Here is a 14365-nt window from a genome sequence, read left to right on the forward strand (position 1 = left end):
GGTTTCCTGAAGAGGACTGGTGGACCCCTGATGAGTTTGAGCACGGTGTAGACTGCGCATGTGAGGGCTGTGCTGAGAGACAGCAGTTCTGAGGCCGAGCTGAGCTCCAGCCTTGAGACCGAGCCGAGCTGTGTACTCTGATGATTTTGATGAATTCTTGTATATACTTGATATTTGAACTTTATTCTTTTTGTGTATATATATCATGCCTTCGGGCCCGAATGTATATAATTATGGTATTATCATTTGGGTATCAAGTATATGGGAATTATTTACAGGTAAAACTTAGTCTTCCGCTGATCTGATGAATTGATGTTAGTGTGTGTATGCTGTGGTGGAATACAGTATCTGATGATCCTGGCAGGTTTGGGTTAACCGGTGTTAACCCGGTCATCGCTCCGGTTCAGTGTGAACGGGGTGTGACAGTTATGTTCCATGCCTGCTTAGCAAGTAATGAGCTTACGTCTCTTATCCTACGAAGCCCCAAACCTCCTTCATTAATAGGTTTGCAAACCTGATCCTACTTGACAGTCACAACCTTTGCAGTGTCAATGTCTCCTGACCAGATAAAGTTTTTCATCCACTTCTGTATTTGCACGATCATGGAAGACGACCACCAATAGATTGAGAAATTGTGCACTGGCATACTTGATATAACTGATCGAACTAGCTGAACCCGACCAGCCATTGAGAGGGTCTTTCCTTTCTAGCTTGATAACCGATCTCTAATCTTTTCTAGGGTAGGCATCATATATTGATTTTTTACTCTGCCTTTGAAAATTTCCACGCCAAGGTATTTTGTGGGGAAATTACATGCTGGGATTCCCATAGTATCCACAATAGCATGCTTCCTTGAAGAAGATATCAGACCCATGAATAGCTTACTTTTTTCCATGTTCACTACCTGCCCTGAGAACTCCTGGTACTTTTTGATGAAATTTTCCAAGTTTCTGACATAATTACTAGAAGCATTTATGTAAATAAAAATATCATCAGCGAAGAGGAGATGAGTAGGAACAGACACACCTCTAGGACCCTTTAGGGCTTTGATTTCCTTTACATGGAGAAGATGCTTCAGACCTCTGCAGAGAGCTTCTTCAGCAATAATGAATAAAATTGGAGAAATGGGATCACCTTGATGAAGACCCCGTTCAACTCTGAAGTAACCAATTGGACCTCCATTTGGCATAATGAAAATTTTGGAAGTGGAGAGGATTTGGGAAATCCATTTTAGCCAAATGTCAGAAAATCCAAATTTCTTAAGGACTTTAAGGATAAAATCCCAAGAAATTGTATCGAAGGCCTTTTGAATGTCAATTTTTACTCCTAACCCGTCGCCTCTTGTAGAAGAGTGCATAATATTTGCCAGCTCGGATGCCAAGGCAATGTTGTTATGAATGAGTTTCCCTTTCTGAAAAGCTCCCTATTCTTCCGAGATTATTCTATGGAGGAGGAAGGACAATCTAGTTGCAAGGATTTTTGATAATAATTTACAGAAGAAGTTTTCCATGTAGAGGGGTCTGAATTTATCAAGAGACATAGCCTCATTAATTTTGGGAATTAAGACTAGTAAGTTATTGTTCATACCTGGCGGCCTCGATCCAGAAGTAAAGAAGTCGCTCATAGCTCTTTCGAAATCTCCAGATATAATATTCCAACAGCATCGAAAGAAGTAACCACGATAACCATCTGGACCTGGCGAACTGTCAGGGTCCAAATCCCACACAGTGCCCTTTATCTCATTCGGACCTGGAATTTTACCCAAGGATAGAAGGTCTAACTCATCAATAAGCCGTGGAATAGCCTCTAGCAAATCCAAATGATCTGTCATAGGAGCTCCCTTATGAAACTCTTCATAGAAACTGGACATGTAGCAAGCTATTTCATCTCTATTAGAAATTATAGAGCCATCATAATTTTTAACTCTCCGAATAGTGTTTTTTTCTCTCTTAATATTTGCATAGAGATGAAAAAATTTAGAGTTTCGATCTCCCTCCTTCAACCAACGAATCCTTGACTTTTTAGCCCATAATTTTTTATGATTTTTCATGGCTACCAGGTAGGCTATTTTTGCGTAAGCTTCTTGCCCAAAGAGGGAATTGTCCATTCCTTATAACTCGACTTGAGCTTGAATTCGGTCCAGAGCCTCTCTTGTTCTAACCAGTTCAGTCTCAAAGTTTGGAAAATTTTCCCTAGCCCAAGTTTTAATGGTCGACTTTAGCCTTTTTAACTTTTGGGTAAGGATATAAGATGGTGGCCCACAGATATTATGACTCAACAAATCAGAAACTTGCTTCAAAAAATCAGGGTGCTCTGTCCAAAATTTATGAAATCGAAAAGGACAATTTGCAGGTTTAGGGCAAGCTTCAGAGATGACGAGGACTGGATTGTGATTAGAAAAATCCCTTGGGAGGACCAACTGAGAGCATTCCTGGAATGTGTTCAGCCAATCCTCATTACAGAACCCTCTATCAAGAACTACAGACACATTTCCCCTTTTTCTATTATTGGTCCAAGTGAATTTTGGGCCCTGAGATGCTAGATTTATCAAGTTACATGAATCAATCATAGCATTAAATTCCACGGTAGAGCCAAGGTTAAAGGACCCAGGGCCCTTCTTTTCAAGAGATACAAGGGTAGTATTGAAATCTCCAACCACCGCCCATGGACCAGCTGCCACCGACACTGTCCCAAGGTCCATCCAGAGCTCCCTTCTAATAGCTCTGAAATTACTAGCGTGGACTGAAGAAATCATAATAAAGTTCCCTTTCCAATCTACTCGAATTGTAATCTTCTGTTCAGAGCTAGATAAGATCAAAGGTTTAGAAATACCTCGCTTCCAGAGCAGCCATAGATTTGGATATTTTTCCCTTCTACTATTACAAATGACGTCTGCATCAAAGCCCAATTTAAGTGTGTTGGGCACTTAGTCACATCAATCATCGGTTCATCCAGGTAGAGTAAATCAGGGTCTTTGTCTCTTATAATTTTCTTCAGAGCCATCCTCGCTGAGGCTTTCTTAAAGCCTCTCACATCCAGAAGAGAATCTTCATGGATTACTTTTTTTGAGTTGCAAGACGATCAGACTGTCTGGCCTGCACAGCTGTGTCCACCCATTTCTCGTTTCTCTGGGTAAAATGCATCTTCAATTCAGCAGCTTCAACAAGCTTATCAGCCCTGTCGATCTCCTCATGGTGCACCTCCACTGCTCCTCTATGCAGAGATGTGGATGGAATAGATGAGACTATGTTCTCTGTCTCACGATTATCCTGGGAGCTAGGATTGGACAGCGAACCTGATACATGATATACTCTCCCATTACTGCTATGCATTAGATGTCCAGTACCATTAATAGATTCAGATGTAGGGGATCGGCTACTCTCCAAATCTTTATGTCTCAGACTTGAAAGAGGAAGGAGAATCTCAATGGACCCCACATTCCCTTGAATAGGAAGTGTATTTGAATTCAAAATCTCATTCTCTCCTGATAAGGGAGGAGATCGCGAAATTTCCATTGTCATTAACTTCCTTGTTTCATGCTATTGAGTCCTTTACCAATCTGCCGCCGGTCTCCTCTCCCTGCCTGCTGGCGTCAACATCATTTTGGTGGCCCTCATCGCCATTAAAGACTAAGGGGGTGTGGGAATTTTCTTTGTCAACTTCGTCTACATACACTGCTCCAGGAGTCTCTTGATTTTTGGATTTTTCTTTTCCTCCACTGATTTCTTGATTCTGCATTCAGAGATCGAATGGCCTGTCTTTTTGCAGAAACCGTAAAGGCCCAATTTGCCCTCATAGATTACTTGTTGTTTGAACAAGAAAATCTCTTGGGAACTAGCACCCTTCTCTTAACATGGATTTCATCAACATGACTAGCACCAACTTCCATCCCGACTTGGATCCTTGCAAATCCTCCCATTGAAACTGCTCGAGTATGTTTGTCAATGGACATGGGAAGACCCGTTGCCTTAGCCATGGTGCAGAGAATTTTCTCATGCCAGTATTCGAGGGGAAGATTAGGAAATCTGATCCAGATCATTTTTTTGTCAATCTGCTTTTCATGTATATTAAAGTCCTGTCTCCATTTTTGGAATTTGACATATTGCCCTCCAACCTTGATTGAACTTCTATGCCATATCATGGTCATGTCTGCTTTGAGTTGAAACTGAAAAAGGATAAATCCTTTTCACATCGCCAATAGGGCCACCTTTCCCTTTAGGTTCCATGAAGTTGCAGCCTCCTTTCTTATAAAGTCTATTGATGTGAATCTAAAGTTCGCTCTACCGATTAAGGCAAAGCGAAATCGCTCCAGCCGCTCTTCATATGCCTCCTGAGGAATAATCACCTTAGTTAGGGATCCAGCATGAATAGGATCAGGAAGATCATCCACCTCTGGAAAACCTCTTCCCACCACTGTTGAGAAGGAGGGTTTTTTTGGAGGCACCGCTGGTCCCCCCACCACCATGGGTTGTAAAATTGGCCTTATGAAATCAGTGATCAAGGGCTGTCGACCTCGGTTTCTCTGATCACCATCGGGGTCTTGGGCGTCCCCAAGGCAATTTTCACTTGTTGTAGAGCTTCTCTCTCCTCTAGAATCCATTCAACACTAGTTATTTCCATCCACTGATATTGCTTTAATAATGAAAAAAAAAAGGAAAAAAAAAAACTCTGTTAAACCTACCTTTCATATGACATCCATCTAACCCTATAAATGGCTTGCATCCTCTTCAATCTTAGAAGCTTGATAACAAATGCAGTGCCTGACTCCTACAGTTAACCCTATATACACCAGCAGAAACACTACTACTACCAAGATTGGTAGAAGGACACCTAGTGACATTAGCTGTAGACCTACTATTAGCCCTAACAGCTTTAGACCTTCTTGAACTCCCACCTCTAGCATCACCCATAATAGGAACAATGGCATAACTGGATGTCCTGCATGTAACATATCCCTTCACAATAACTTTAGCATTAGTGGATGCCCTACATATACCACCACTTGTCGCACCACTTCTCACAACATTATTCCTTATACCACCACCTGTTGTACCACCACTCACAGAAGCATTCCTTGTATAACCACCTGTTACACCACTCTTACAGCAAAATTTCCTATATCACCCATCTGTTCCACCACCCCACACAATAAAATTTCTTATTCCACCACCTGTTGGACCACCCCTCACATCTTTCTTTGGTGACCCAATGTTCTGTTTAACAATGGGTTCTATCTCAATAGATTTGCCAATTACATTATTATTGTGGCCATTAGTGGTACATTCAGAGGTGAAGAATTCACTCTATTTAACTCTATATGCAATTATTTAGAAGCACTTCACTTCATCATAAATGGAGAACAGTTGCATCACTGAATCATCATTTCACACATCCATTCACCAAGTAGTACAGATTAATAAGAAAATTTTAAAAATTTTCTCTGCCATGAAGTATTTCTAAATAATTATATTTGTCTCTGTCAACCAACTTCTGTACCACATTCCATCAAAATAGTACGAAATGGTGAACAAGTCCATTCTGCATTGGTCAAAATCAAAAAATTTCACACAGATTTAACAAACATATGCCATTCAAAATGAGTAAAGGGGGAACAAAATCAGTAGATGGAGATGAAGATGCATCATGTTTAAGAATTCCATAGAAATTTTTACTCACATTCTTAGTTTCTAGGGTTCTCCTATTGTCGCTTGAACTTGTCATATTGTTCAAAGTTCTCTAAGAACAGTTCACCACTTAAGCTCCCCTATTTTTGCCTCTATGGCCTGCAGAACAAAGTTGTGGAACGGGAGAGGGTTATCCAAGTCATCGTCGCAACTAACCAGAGTGTAGAGGGTTGTCTCCTGGCCATACAGTGGTTGTCAATGCGAGCAGACTTCACTTGTTGCTCTTGCTATATTTGGTTGCAGTACTTAGGGTTCGATGGTAAATATGGAGAAGAAGAGGTATGAATATGATCTCTTTTATTTGGGGTTGAAGGGTATAATAAGAACTTCACAACCCTAAAGGGTATTCTTGTCTTTAAGAAAATAGGTGAACAAGCCACGTCACATAATAATGGATTCTCCCAAATGGAGTTGGAACACCATCAACTGTAAGGGACAAAGAGTAATTTTCAGTTCTGTAGGAGATGGTTATAAGAATAAGGTAAACTACAAGGGAGGCCAATGTAATCATCCCTTTTATTTATTTTACTTTGGGAGGAGTTGATGTGTGAGAAAAGGTAACCCTTGACAACACTAATCTAATCTTCCTCTTTCTCTCCGTGAGCGTGCGTGTGTGCTAATCTTTCACCTTCTACCTCTCAATCTCTATCTTTTCTTCCTTCTTGTGTCAGTTTCCTTCGGTTGCAATGGAGATTGAGTTGCAGTGTGAATGTGTGATAGCCCCATTCCAAGAAGGCAACGTATAAAAAAATTAAAAAAAGTCCCAGGTCTAGAAGAGAGAGGCGAGAGTAAGTACTAGCTGGAAGCGGTTGCTTTTATGCTAGATGACATAGGAGCAAGGAAGATTGGGATGAGCTAAAAAGAGTTTTTCCCGAATGAAAAAATGGAAGTCGACTATTCTCCAATTCTGCTTTGAATTCTAGATGTTGATGAGAGGTGGGAACTCTTTGCCAAGAAGGTTTTCCCAGCTGGAGGTGCTACCCTATGGATATAGAACCTCTTAGGAAAAAAATTGTGACCGATTGTAGAGGATTTCCCACTAGCAATAATGGAGGTAAGTGGTCTTCTAGTATCAAAGACAAACATTTTCCCATCTGGAAGAACGTGATTGAAAGTGTTAATCATGAAGAAGATCCAATGGCGACACCACCTGAATTAACTCGAAAAGGTCCATGGAAGAGTCGAAGGATCTTCAAATGATGCTCTTCATAGGCTTATTTGGTTATTGTCAATGGGATTTTATTGAGAATTGGATTTTGCACTTCCATGTTAAATGTGTGATAATTATTGATTATGTTCAAAGATTCGTTAGAGTTCTTTAAATTTCAAGAGTAAAATAACTTTAGAATTTTCTCATAATTTCATTTTTTGGGAGACCTTGAGGTCCTTATTTGCTTGGCCAATGTCGGAGTTGAGAATTGAGAAGTGGAGAAACCTTATGGTTTGAGATTTCCTTTTGATTTAACAAAATTGGAACATAGGAACAAACAATAAAATAGAAGGACTTCCCAAAATTATATCTTGAAAAGTGAACGCTCCAAGGGAGTCTCAAAGGGGGAAGTGAGAGAGAGAGAGAGAGAGAGAGAGAGAGAGAGATGATATTGTGGCATCTACTAGAACCACACCTGTTGCAGGAGCGTAAAAGTCTTACCCTCCGGCTACTTTGCTAATTGATGCTGTAGAGGCCTCCAATGATGATGATAGTGATGATAACTGGGATTCTGAGGTTAATGATGAGAATTCCGAATTGCCCCTATGGGACTGGAGGAGCTTAGCAGTGATGAGGATGTGGGCATTAGTTTCGATGAGGCAAGTGAGGGAGAGAAGACACCCAGGAGGAGGAGCAGCCATGAGGTGGCCATTCAATGGGATAGTAGTAGATTTCATCTTTTAACCTCGAACCCCTAACATTGTATCCCTCAACAAATTTTCGAATGATGAATTTTTTGGGCCCTTTGGCCTCATAACTACCTTTGGAATATGTGTTGATTCAAGTGATATTTGATCTCATTTAAGGTTTTTAACCATTGAAATGGCTAGATCTTTCTTGTTTTTCACATGAACTACATTGCAGTCTGCTCCTACTTCTGGTTGCAACTTTGATTAAACCCAAAGGACTCTGATTGACTCCCAACTATTTAATCAAAGGAAGATGAGGGGGTGGGGACAGAACCAAATATTTTGGTTGAAATTTTGATTTAACCTCCAATTTTTATTTTCATGATTCCTATTTGACTCCCTGTACTTTGAGAGGAGGGATGAAGTTCTTGTGGGACTTTGTTGGGTTGGAGAGTAGATGAAGGGGTGGGGCGAGGGTTGCTTAGAGGATGTGAGGTTGGTGTTGGGAAGAAGGGTGGCTCATGGTAGAAGTGAAGGTTGAGCAAGAGGTGGCAGCGACATTGAGGGTGGGGGGTAATACCAGAGAGAGGCTGCGAGCGAGAGGGCATATCACCAATGGGACGAGAGGGGAGGGAGTGGAGTAGGGGTAATTAAGAGATTCTTTTAGAAAGTTAGAAGAGAGATTAAAGTTTGTTTTTCTAGGAGAATAAAATAAGAAACTTTGAATGCCTGCTTTTCTTTTGTTTTATCATATTGTTTTATGTCCTTTGGTCCTTTTGATAGGGCATCAAAAGGATTAGATTTGCTTCATGGAACAATGGATTGGTAACGGGTAAGAGTATGGAGCTAATAGATCTTATAAGGAGAAGAAGGATAAACTTTGCATGTATTCAAGAGACTAGATGGAAGGGTAATAAAGCTAAGATGCTAGATTATTTTAAGCTCTGGTGTATCGGTGATCAAAGTGGTAGAGGTGGAATTAGCATAGTAGTGGATAAAGACCTAAAGAACAAGGTTGTTGACGTTAAAAGAGTTGGGGATATGATCCAATCCATAAAGCTTGTGCTAGATAAAGAGGTGGTCAACATTATTAGAGTGTATGCACCCCAAGTTGGGCTAGATGAAAGTAGTAAGATACAATTTTGGGAACAAATAGATGACTTAATGTCACACCCCGTTCACACAGAACCGGGCCAGTGACCGGGTTAACACCGGTTAACCCAAACCTGCCAGGATCATCTGATACAGTATTCCACCACAGCATACACACAACTAAGAAAGAGCTCATCAGTTCAGCTAAAGACTTGGTTTACCTGTGAATATTCCCATAATACTTGATACCCGAATTGTAATACAATAGTTAAGTATATGTGGGTCCGAAGGCATGATATTTACACAATAAGAGTACAATTCACATATCAAGTACACAAAAGGAATCATCAAAAATCAGAGTGTACAGCTCGGCTCGGTATCAAAGGTTAGAGCTCAGCTCGGTATCAAAAGGTTGAGCCCAGCTTGGCATCCAAAGGTAGAGCTCAGCTCGGCATCAAAAGTGGAGCTCAACTCGGTATCAGAACTGCGGTCCCACAGCACAGCCCTCGCACGAGCAATCCGTGTCGTGCTCTAACTCCTCAGGGGCCCACCAGTCCTCTTCAGGGAACTCAACTGTGGGACCCGCCCTGTGCTCATCTGGTTGATGACCTGCAAAATCATCTAAAAGAGGTGCACACGTGGGATGAGCTCACTAGCTCAGTAAGTGGAAAGATGGACCACACAACAGTCCACATAACAAATCACAACCATATGCACTATATGCTATGCAATACATTTTAAATCACATCCACCTAAGCAACATTACTAAGTCTTTGGTTTAGTGCTACTACAACCACAGTGCGCGTATACTCCGGGTACAAGCCGCGAACTCCATCCCGCGATACGCCCATAGGGCTGTCGAAGAAGGCCCACCGTGAGTACTCAAAAAAATAAAACATGCCGACCACCGGCTCTCAACATAAAATAAATGACAGAAATTAAAGGTGCTGACTCCAGCAATTCAAAAGCAGTACGATTGGCCCTCTTGAATATACCACCAGGGTTACTGACTGTCCTAATGACCAGCCGAATTTAATGTCTAATCGCCACAGTGAGCCGACAACCGCGACCACTGCTTCCCCCCAAATGGTAACCCAACACCTTAACCCCTGTTGGGAAGGGTCGTAGCACGGAAAGATGATAATCCTAAACCGCATGCTCCTATATGACAATAGTACGATTGTATAGTGCCATCGCGTCCCATACCACGGGCCACCAATGCACTCATTTCCAAGCCGACTACGGCATCTAGTCTATTAATGCATCATGCACAATGATGTCAACATTCATCACATAAGCATATCATCACTTGTCATTTAGAAAATAAACACAACACCCATGCGTAACAATGTGAGGATGACTAATCTACATAGCATTTTCATGATGACATGGCTAGACTAGATATGATTAAATGAATACCAAACAATACCTTGAAACAAGGCCAAACGTCCTCTCCCCACTTACTTGTAGTGTACAAGGACTCACGCTCGGTACGGGTGAGATCCGGTGCGAGAAGCGTAGGATTTGGTGAACCTATCATGAGTGAGCGGGGTTAGTATTTCATCATTTTGGAATCAAGATTACCACGATCCAATGACAAGATCATGTTTAGAATCCTAAAAGAAGGTCACAAGTCCGATTTGGGTCCAATCGGACGAAAAAATCAGGTTTAGAGCCACTCGGGTGGGTCAGACCCATCGGTGGGTTGTCTGACCCACAAGTCAGACCCATCGGTCTGGACTGGCAGGTAGGTCGGCCCACCGGTCGACCTATCGGTCTAACTCGTCGGTTGGGCCCAAGGGTCCTGCTAAGATCGGCGAGCAGGGTGGCCTGTCGGTCGGCCCACCGGTTGGGCCCACCGGTTGGGCCCGAGGGTCCTGCCCTCTCAGGCGAGTGCCCACAGGCGGGCCAAATGGCCCATCGGTCTTGGCCCGCCGGTCTTGGCGGGAAACTGCTGTTTCTTCCCAAACTTCCCCCAACCTTTGGGGATTCAAATGGGGCTTTTCCAAATCCATTCTTCACACATTCAAGGTCTCATAAGATGGTTCTAACCTAGATCTAGGTTAAATTTAAGGAATGAGAGGCCATCTTACCTTCTTTGCTCAAGAACTCCTTTAAAACCCCAAAATCACTTCAAATCAACAATGCTTCTCCAACCTTGTAAATACCTCTTCAAAACCTTCAAAATCAACACATAGATCATCTATTAAACCTTAGATTCATTATCTCAAGGGGGATTTATAAGATCTCAAGAAACCCTACCCAAATCAAGGGTTTTACTTGGGTATGGTGAAAGTTTAAGGAACCCAGCCTTTGCTCACCTCTAAACGTAGATCTCGTGTTGGAGATCACTCTTCCGGCATCGGAATGGGAAGATCAAGCCTTGGTGCCGCTGAAATCCATCTCTTCTTCCTCTTCCTTCTCTTCTTCTTTCCCTTCTTTTCTCTCCCCTCTTTACTCTTCTCACCAACGTATGAGTGTCATAAATGAGAAAAGAAAAAGAAAACATAAATGCTATATATACTTCTTAAAATAACTAAGTATTCACATGGGTGGGTCACTCAGGTGGGTGGATGCGCCCACCTGTCCGCCCACCTGAGGGCCAAAACTTGGCCAACAAGTGAGATTTTGATAGAATTCGGCCCTCGGCACGAATCTCACTCTTGGCATAAGATGTAATATACGTATGCGCCTTAAGATACGGCTACATACCTGCTTTATCTGTACATGGCCTTGTGATAGGTGTATGTACACGGCTTGGGTACACCCATCTCTTCTGGCACTGGCTCGGACTTGTCGGGCCAGCCGGTGTTTAAGGTCACCCTTGCCATCATATTCCATAAGGAATCCGCTTTAACTCTCTTCGGTTCGGGTCCTGCATGGTTAAACCGGGTCAACCGTGTAATCAGACCGGGTTTAAGAAGTAGGGTATTACACTTAATGTGTGGTTTTAGCTTGCATGAAAAGACTATAATGGGAGGGGATCTGAAAGGTCACGTTGGTAGGGACATGAGAGGATATGATGAGGTTCTGTTACGTACTTGTTGGGATCGATTATGGTTTTTTTTAATTTACATATTAAAATGGATAGTAGAAGTGGTAGGAGTTCTAATAACTATTTTTTAGTTGTTGTGTGTGAGTGGGATACGTGGCGTATGTGGTAGAAGTTAGGATAACTACTAGGCTCGTAACGGTTGCATCGCAACCCTATTTATTAGGTTAAAATTAATACAGTTGGATTATTCAAAAGACTTCTCTTGCGAGAAAGAGGTTTGGCAACCTCCAAATTAGCCAATTAGTTCCTAAACTTCTCCTTTGGCTACTGTTCTTACCTTCTCCAAAATAGGTAAGATGATGCACACACCAGCCTGGTATCAGAGCCGGCACATGGACCAATGGGTAGAGAAATTGGAAGAAGATGTGAAGTCTCTCAATGAAGGGTAGCAATGGATCCTTCTCGAGCAGCAACAAATTCTTTCCAAGTAGGACGACCTCTTTGAGAAATTCAACATGTCTCTCCATGAAAGTCATCATGAAGTTGGCGAAAGCTCTCGAGCTTCTACCCAACTGCATGGTACGAGGCCTCTCAATATCAATTCAACTTAGCGCACCTCCAATTCCCAACAAACTTTCACACCCAGGTTGGTTAAATTAGACTTCCCACGCTATAGTGGGGAGGAAGATACAACCAGTTGGGTTTGTCGAACTGAACAGTTCTTTGAATTTCATAAGACCCCGGTAGAAGAGCAGGTGGCGTTGGCCTCTTTCCATTTGGAGGGAGATGCACAATGGTGGTTTTAAATTTTCAAGCAAGACCAAGAGGTGGTGACTTTGGCGAGTTTTTTGTGAGGGGCTTCATTCTCGATTTGGACCAACCCCCTTTCAAGATTTTTTTGGAGAGCTAGTCAAGTTACAACAACTTAGTACTATCCAAGATTATCAATCCCAATTCGAGAAACTACTCTCCAAGGTAGGACCTCCACCCCCACACCAGCAAGTTAGTCTATTCGTCAGTGGTTTAAAGGACCAGATCAAGGCTGATGTCCTTGCTGGTCATCCCATCTCTCTCTTCTCTACCATTGGGTTATCTAGGCTTTATGAAGCTCGCAATGTCAACCAAGTTTCTTTGAGCAACAAGGAGTTGAAAAGGGAGGTCTCTCATTCCTATTAACCAACTAACTTCGTCCGAGATACAGATCGATGAGTAGAAGGCTTATGTTATAATTGTAATGAACAATTCATCCCGGGGCATCGATGCAAGAACTATTCTTGATCGAGGGCTATGATGAAGCGGAGGAAACCAAAACCAGCGAAGTACAAGCCAAGTTGTTACTTCATGCCATGAAATTCTTGGGCAGGTCTTGAGGACAAGACCAAAGCTTAGTGGGAGGGATTTGTTATGTACTTGTTGGGATTTGTTATGGGTTTTTGTAATTTACATACTAAAATGGGTAGTAGAAGGGGTAAGAGTTGTAATAACTATTTTTTAGTTGTTGTGTGTGAGTGGGATACGTGGTGTATGTGGTAGAAGTTAGGATAACTACTAGGCTTATAACAGTCGCATAGCAACCCTATTTATTAGGTTAAAATTAATATGATTACAATTGGATTATTCAAAAGACATCTCTTGCGAGAAAGAGGTTTGGCAACCTCCAAATTAGCCAAGTAGTTCCTAAATGTTCTCCTTTGGCTGCCATTCTCCAAAATAGGTAAGACGGTGCACGTACCAGGTTCATGGAGGATCGATACGAGTTGGGGAGAGGAATGAGGAGGGGACCTCAGTTTTGTACTTTGCAACAACCTACGACCTACCTATTGTGAACACCTTTATTGCTAAGAGATGAGCATTTGATTACCTACAAAAGTGGGCATCATAGCAAGCAAATCGACTTCTTCCTCATCAAAAGGTCTAACATATTGCTATGTAAGGATTGTAAGATTATACCAGGAGAGAGCCTAAAATCTCAACATAGATTGTTGATCTTGGATATATGCCTTAGTGCACCAAAGCGTAAACCAAGGAAACCTGTTTGCCCTAAGATAAGGTGATGGAGACTGAAAGGAGATTCTGCGAAGTATTTTAATGATAAAGTGTTGAACATAGTTCCTTTATGTTCATTTCTCTAGTCTCTGATTTTGGTCCATCAATTGCATCCGAAGGTGAATTAATAATGTAGACATATGCATAGTTGCAAGTACTTGAGGAGGAAGAAGAGGGATAAGATTGTGGCAATTCTAGCATCTTGCTTAAACATTGGAATAGACATGTTGTGATTTCTTCTAGTAAGTGAAGAGTGAAGAGGCAAATAGAAACCTTCTATCATAGTCTCAATACTGTTACAACCGATCTATCTAATACTCTAGTCTTCACGCTTTGAATGGAGATACTGTGCTTACACGTGGATTAAAAGTGGAAGTTTGTTTGCTTTCATCTTAATTCCTTTCAGTTGGGGGTGTGTGGGGATTGTTTATTTTTACTCCTTTTGCTTCTTTTGCTTTGGAATATCTATAGACAACCACAGAGAGAAGGATTTTAAGGTTGAATTTAGAAGAGGTCAAAGCTCAGACTAGACAAGTCACTAATCAAACTTCTTGTTCGAAAATGAGTATTGATTCTTGACTTAAAACTTGATGAATACAAAAGAGTTGCATAATTGTAAAGGGGGACTTGAATCCTCTCCAATGCTTGTCTCACTAAAACAATTTGGACATACACCCTAAGGGCATCCTTATTTTTTTTTTTTTTTTTT

The sequence above is a fragment of the Macadamia integrifolia genome, chromosome 7 (genome assembly GCF_013358625.1).
Source record: "Macadamia integrifolia cultivar HAES 741 chromosome 7, SCU_Mint_v3, whole genome shotgun sequence".
NCBI classification, from domain to species: Eukaryota; Viridiplantae; Streptophyta; class Magnoliopsida; order Proteales; family Proteaceae; genus Macadamia; species Macadamia integrifolia.